We start from the raw sequence: 7,534 nt of genomic DNA, 5'->3' as shown, positions 1-7,534 counted from the left end.
GCACAGTTTTAAGGCAGCTTTAATCGTCTTTTTGGTAACTTCATGACTTAACTGACCAGGATATTGCATGCACGTAGTTTATTCCACACTTTGATATGAAAGGATACAGACTACAGCACGCGCCGGCGCCTTTGTGCGTGCAAAAGATCTGCTACGGGGTGATTCATGTATGCTATATGGGGGTTATTCTTATGTGTTATATCTGCAGCAGCAGTATTTTTTACATGCTTACAGCAGCATGTTGTGGATGTATTGGCAGTAGCAAGTCTCGGTACTTGCTCTGCCGCAGCAGCAGCAGCATAGCAGATCTATTCCGCCAAGACCAAATACATTAACATTGTCATGTACATTACCATGCCAATCTCTCCGATAGTTGTCATGATATATATATATATATATCAGTATATATAATGGTAAGTTTACCTTGCTATTTGTGTGAGTTTTTTATTATTATTTTTTTAGGCTGATATGTCAAAATTGCACTACTGTGGTAAATGTTTGTTTGGTTTACTATTTATTATTATTTTCTTAGGCTGATAAACATTTGCAATGCAATTTTGACATGTTTTGGTTTGCTATTTATTATTGGGGGGTTTTAGGCAGATACAGTATGTCAAAATTGCACTACTGTGGTAAATATTTGTTTTGGTCCACTAGTCATTATTTTAAATTGATGTCCCAAAATTGCACTGCTGTTCTAAATGTTTTATTGACTTTAAAAATCTATGGGTTGTTAATCTTTGCCCTCACATTATTGTGCCTATTTGTATTCTCACAATATTTGTAACTGTAAACACATTTTCTATTTTAAAGTCTTCCAGTATTACATAACTGTAATTGACAAAATAAAAACAAGGACAGCCAGAATAAGGCAGACAATATATTTTATAGCTTCTACTGTAATAAAAGCTGTCAATTAGCACTCCTATTTTAGGTTGATGTGTCAAAATTGCACAGCTGTTCTAAATTTTTTATTGACTTTAAAAATCAATGCAAATAAAAAAGGGTTGTAAATTTTTGCCCTCACATTGTTTTTGTGCCTATTTGTATTCTCACAATATTTGTAGCTGTAAACACATTTTTAAAGAAATCTTCCAGTATTACATAACTGTAAAAAAACAAACAAAAAAAAAACAATAAAAACAGGGACAATCAGAATATGGCAGAAAATATAATTTATAGTTTCTATACTGTGAAAAAAGGTGTCAGTTAGCACTGCGTTATTCATATATTTTATGAAAATGCACCAAGAAGATGGCTTGAAAAACACACAAACCATATATTGTTGCAAATGTATGTTTGTCTTCACGTTTTATCAGTCAAAACATTTCAGCTTTTTTTTTATCCAGTGACAGCTGGATGCCTTTGTCCATATAAGGCAGTGGTTCTCAAACCTCTCCATGAAGTACCCCCAGCACTGCACATTTTGCATGTCTCCCTATATCTGACACACCCACTTCAGGTCTTGCAGTCTCCAAAAATATGCCTACAAAATATGCAGGGCTGGGGGTACTCCAGGACAGGTTTGAGAACTACTGATATAAGGGATTTCCTGGAGCGTTACAAGTTAGTACTTCTTCGAGTCCGTTTTGGACTTTCTGCCAGAGAGCACCCTCCGGCGTCCGGTATGAATGATATATACATAACGTGAGTGTGTTTACATTGGAGAGTGCCCAAATTAAAGTGCGTGGGACGGATTTACGTTTGATTTAAGTGCAGGGGACAACTCTACCACGACTGACAGGGGCCGGCCTTGGAGCAAGGGATAGTGCATTGGACTTCTAAATGGCCAGATGAGACTATTCAAAGGTTGTGGGTTCGAATCCCACCAGAGTTGCCACTTTTGACTTTTTGTTAAGCCTTATACTGCAAAGTGTTGCACTCAGGCAAAAGAAAGTTGTAAACAATCTGTTTTAGGCTGGCCAGGCCCGCGGACCGTTGGCCTTACCGCTGGATGGCTCGATCCTCTGAGCTGCCCTCCCGGAGACTATGCGTGCCAGTCGGTGCCGTGGCTTAGTTGGTTAAAGCGCCTGTCTCGTAAACAGGAGATCCTGTCCCTCAAGAGCGTGCTTTTCTGAGATCAGACCGCGAAAAAGGGCTAACGAGGAGTGCAAGCGGTTCAGTTTGCAAACCACCCTGACTCAGCTGGCAACAAACACTCTTAAGCTGTCCAGCGCCTCTGCCGCTAGTCCCTGGACTCTTCTCTGGATGCTTTGATTCTCTGAGTTACCTTTCGAGCTGGCGCCGTGGCTTAGTTGGTTAATGCTCCTGTCTAATAAACAAGAGATCCTGGGTTCAAATCTCAGTGGTGCCTTTTGAGGGAACACGGGCGTCTCCTTGGGGAACGTGGCTTTTCTTTCCAAGAACAGAACAAAAAGGGGGTTGCAGAGTACCACAAGGCCGGCAGGCGGTTTCGTTTGCAAACCACCCCTCAGCTGCTGCTGAAGAATGCTGGCCCGGGCTAAGGCATTTGGGCAGCTGTGCGCGGTGACTTAGCTGGTCAAAGCACCTGTCTTCTAAACAGGAGATCCTGGGTTTGAATTCCAGCGGTGCCTCTCAACCAGTGGCTTTTCTCTGCGGGCTCTTTCTTGGACAGGGGGCCCTGACGGTGCCTCTGCTTTTTGAACCACACTTCAATTGTGCAGAGGCCCGAGGACCTATCCTTCCTGCCCACAGAGTGTGCATTCTCTCAGCATAGGTTGGGCACAAGCCCAGAGGAGAAATCTTCATGTGCCTCTGTCAAGCACCTGGGTAGGCTCTGTGGTGCAATCGATAGTGCATTGGATATCTAGATGTCTAGATGAGGCCATTCAAAGGTTGTGGGTTTGAGTCCCACCAGAGTTGCCACTTTTGACTTTTTGTTAAGCTTTATACTGCACAGTGTTGCACTCAGGCAAAAGAAAGTTGTAAACAATCTGTTTTAAGCTGTCCAGGGCCAGGCCCGTGGACCGTTGGCCTTACCCCTGGATGGCTCGATCCTCTGAGCCGCTGTCCCGGAGACCGAGTGAGCCATTCGGTGCCGTGGTTTAGTTAATTTTTGTGAATTTTAGTGCCTGTTTCGTAAATAAGAGATCCTGGGTTTGAATCCCTCAAAAGTGTACTTTTCTGAGATCGGATGGTGAACAGGGTTAGAGAGGAGTGCAAGGGCAGCAGGCGGTTCTATTTGCAAACCACCCCAACTCAGCTGCCAACAAACACTCTTATGATGTCCAGTGCCTTGCCCACGAGTCTCTGGTCTCTTCTCTGGATGCTTTGATTCTCTGAGTCACCCTCCCAGCCGGCGATGTGGCTTCATTGGTTAAAGCACCTATCTTGTAAACAGGAGATCCTGGGTTTGAATCCAAGTGGTGCCTTTGGTTGTGAGCTTGTGTATATTATGTAGATCAGGGGTGCCTAACCCTCTTCCTGGAGATCTACCTTCCTGCAGAGTTTAGCTCCAACCCTGATCAAACACACCTGAACCAACTAATTAGGATCTGAAGGAGCACTTGATAATTACAGACAGGTGTGTTTGATAAGGGTTGGAACGGAACTCTGCAGGAAGGTAGATCTCCAGGACCAGGGTTGAGCACCCCTGATGTAGATGCTTACTTTGTTACATTTCAGCATATCACCATGAAGCTGCACTGGCTTAAGGACATCTGGGCTTTGCTACTACATTGCAGTCTTTCTAGCAAAGCCCAGGAGGTCTGTTCTGCCTAACCATTAGAACGGTCTCTTGACTATGACACCGTAAAAGCTGCTGTGTTAAGAGCATATGAACCTGTCCCTGAGGCGTATAGACAACGATTTTGTTCTAATACCAAAACTGCCAAACAGACTTATGTCGAGTTGGCACGAGAGAAGAGCACGCTTTTTGAGAAGTGGTGCCTTTCTATTCGAGTCGCTACTGTTGATCAACTTCAAGAGCTAATTCTGCTTGAAGAGTTAAAAAATTGCGTACCTGAAAGTGTGGAAGTTCACCTGAATGAACAAAAAGTCACCTCTGTTAATGATGCTGCGGTGTTGGCTGACAGTGAATTTGTTCTGACACCTAGGAATGTGTTTCTCAATTCCCGGCGTAATGTAATGTTCTCTCAAAATGTTAGCCCTGATAATAGTACAACCCCTAACTCCTTATGTACCAAACCTGTGACACAGCCAAATTTGTCTGAGAAAAAGAAAAGTCAGCTTGTTTTTTCTGTTTCGACCCAAGTCACATGATTTCAGAGTGTCGGGCTTGGAAACAGAAAAAAAGCTGCAGCTTTGGTGCACACACTGTGCAATGTCAATTGTAGCACAGACACTGTTACTAGTGCGTATCAGCCTTTCTTGTTGAATGGCACTGTGTCTCTTTCACCTGATGAAGTGGGGAAGTCAGTGAAGATTTTGAGAGACATTGGGTCAGTCCAATCGCTGATTTGTGAGAAAGTGTCACCTTCTGCTGCTGGTGGTTACACAGGAGCTAATGTTTTAGTACACAGAATAGGCAACGGATGTCTTAACCTGCCTTTACATGGTCTGTACCTCAAGTCTGGCTTGATCACAGCTCCTGTAACATTTGCAGTTTGTGCACAATTACCCGTTTAAGGCGTTGACTTTATTCTAGGAAATGATCTTGTGGGAGGAGTCTTTCCTGCTGTCTTTCTTGTGTGTGCAGTGACGCGTGCCCAGAGAAAGAAGTTTGATGATGTAGTTGATCTTTTAAATGCTCTCGTGTGTATCTGTGTAAGCGGGTGATGAAGAGCTTGAAGTGATGATCACTCTAGCCAATCACAGATATATCTGTTGAGAGTGTGAACACAAATGGCCAATCAGCAGTGTTTAAGAATCCGCTCAACAGCGCTCAAAATGCCCGCGGGAAATGGACATTTTTAAAAGTAAAGTGCCGACTGGTTCCCAAAGTCTGTACTTTTGACAACACTAATATAGACCATAATCCATTAATTTTTCTGTCCAACATGTATTCCTCTAACCAGCGTCTGCTGCGCTGGGCCTTAAAACTTTAAAATTTCAACCTCCAAATCCAGCACATCAGAGGCACTGACAATGTTGTTGCGGATGCTTATCAAGATCTGTGGATGGGACTGCTTAAGTGACGTGTGGTGGAATGGTGGGACAGAAACTTCATTGAACTCTGGTCTGTAATCTTAATGGTGGGGGTGTTACATCCAAGGCATTTATGATATGTTTAATTATAAATGTAAGCCTTGCACCTTGTGTTGTGTGCTGTGCTTTCCTCTGTCTCTCCCTCGCTCTCAGGTTAATTATCCCCAGCTGCCACTTGTTGTGAGCATGCTTGAGACAGAGGGTGCTTCTCAAATCTTATTTGTGCATTCCTCTCTTCCAATGGAGGAGTTGAATCAAGTGAAATGATATTTCCTCGCTCCCTTTAGCGTCACTTCAAAGCGTTGTCAGTTAATGATGACTCTACACCACTGGATTTAGCTTGCACATCGGAATTCTTGAACATTACAGATAATTATTTATATTGTAATAGTTTCAACCTCCACAAAATACCACATTTGTCCGTATTTATTTTTATATATTACCAGTTATAATTAACAATGAATTATTCCCAGTTATTAACTGCTTTTTATTTGTTGTATAGTATTAGTTTGTTTAATTTTCTTGTACTGTGATATAATTCTGCAACTGCCCTACATTAAAGTCATTCTCTATTCTCTATTAACCAATATGAGGCATGCATTTAAAAATTAAAAGCAATAAGCCATTAAAATCAAGAGACGTAAATAAACGTATTTAAAACTGTGCAGAAAAGTACAAGTTATACATTGGAATTAAAGGCATCAAAACATAACCCACATTTACAATAACTTCATGCTTAATACTCACATTTATGTGTGTTTGTATTTTCTGCCATGGTTGGTGCAGATGTGAAGGGGGTGAAGAATTTATACATGTGTCAGGTTTAGTCGATAAAACACTTCCGCAAAGGATACTCCTGTGTATCCTCGCTCATAGCTCCTCTGGAAGCTTCCTCACTCCTCGATCCTTGCCTCCTCGCGGTGCAATTAGAGAACTGAGATGTCCTACAAGATGGCTGAGCTCGATCAGTTTCCGGGTCATAGGATGGAGGACGGAGGAGCGAGGAAACGAGGAGGGATATTGAGAAGCACCCAGAGTGGAGGGGTATGAATGTAGCCTTCAGAAGCTACTATACTGAAGAACACTTCTCCCCAGCTCTTGACTGAAAGCTCTTGTTTTTGTCCCTGCTTGTAACTCTGTTGTATTTAGGAACTGATTCTCATTGCCAATTGTGAGTGCCGCCTAATAGTTAATCCATGTGTGGGTAACTAAAAAGGCATTGTGGCAATCATTCTTAATTCTTGGCTGTGTGTTGTTAGCTAGCTTACCTAGCTTGTGTGGGTAACTAAAAGGTGTATATTCTTAAACTTCAAAATTAACTGGCATATAATGCTTTAAGTAACTACTTCAAAGAGAGTGAGTGCCTTGTTTATTTTTGTATGCCTTTTCTCCTGGGGCCTGTACCATTAAGCCGGATTAGCTGGCTAGCCATATAATTTTCAGTTTAGTTTGCACCAATCCTCAGTAGCCCCTCACTGCGGAACACAAGATCCAGGGGGCGTGGTTGGATCCACATCTACGGGTGGAGATTGGTAGGTTTAGGGGTGAAGATGGGTGGGATTAGGGGGTGGAGACGGGTAGGTTTAGGTATATGTCAGGTGGGAGGAGTTGTATCTGCATCCAACCACGCCCCCAGAACTTGTGTTCTGCACTGAGGACGATCTTCTTTTTTAGGTACCATGAAAGTGACTATTAGCGGCGTTCATTGCCACAGTAATTTACACTCCACAGCACTCCACAGACACATGTCTGATGCAAAAAAGTCACTCCCCCAGTCTCTCTCTCTCTCTATATATATATATATATATTACAGTTCTTCTCAGTCGCTTTGGTGCATTTCTGGAATCATCCTTAATATTTGCAAAGTATGTGCATTTCTCAAAACAATGTGTACAAACAGCACCACACAATGCATTACCTACAAAAGCCTGTAACTTACTCAAAATCTTTAGTTCATCTCTCAAAAGCAAGTATTTATGTCAATGAACATATCAGTGCCATCAGAAAGAAAAGTCCTTGTGTCATTGTTCACAAACAAGTAGTTTGTCCCAAACAATAGTCAAAATGCTTAGTCATGTTGTCAGTATAATCTGTTAGTATTACCTGACGTAAACTATGGCAACAGTTTGGATGACAGTTACTGTATTGAAATGCAGAAGGCTGCACTTCTTATGTATGCCATATATCCATTTCAAAAGTGAAAATGTACACATTACTGTATGTGGGATATTGATTGAAAGTGACTGGATAGGATTCACAGTTACACTTTACTAGTGGTCTGACCAAAAAAAAAAAAAAACTTGCGTCATTGTGATAAAGAAAGAAAAACGAAAATACAAAATTAGAAAGGCAAACACAGGAACACCAGAACTTTGCTTTTGCATGCAGCACTGTTTGAGAAATTGCAGTGCAGTCGGTCTACACATCCTGACGTGCCAGTCTGTCA

The 7,534-nt window shown here is 42.1% G+C and overlaps 1 non-coding gene across 1 annotated transcript; it reads left to right on the top strand.

Annotated features, from left to right (window-relative positions):
• Positions 1 to 2,240: 2,240 nt before the first annotated feature.
• On the top strand, positions 2,241 to 2,314 carry trnai-aau (transfer RNA isoleucine (anticodon AAU)). The gene has a single exon. It is a non-coding gene; the product is annotated as a tRNA-Ile (tRNA).
• The last annotated feature ends 5,220 nt before the right edge of the window (positions 2,315 to 7,534 follow it).

The sequence above is a fragment of the Sinocyclocheilus rhinocerous genome, unplaced genomic scaffold (genome assembly GCF_001515625.1).
Source record: "Sinocyclocheilus rhinocerous isolate Xijiao unplaced genomic scaffold, SAMN03320098_v1.1 scaffold1101, whole genome shotgun sequence".
NCBI lineage: Eukaryota > Metazoa > Chordata > Actinopteri > Cypriniformes > Cyprinidae > Sinocyclocheilus > Sinocyclocheilus rhinocerous.
The sequence above is the reverse complement of the archived record's forward strand: the minus strand, read 5'-3'. Positions and strand labels throughout refer to the sequence as shown.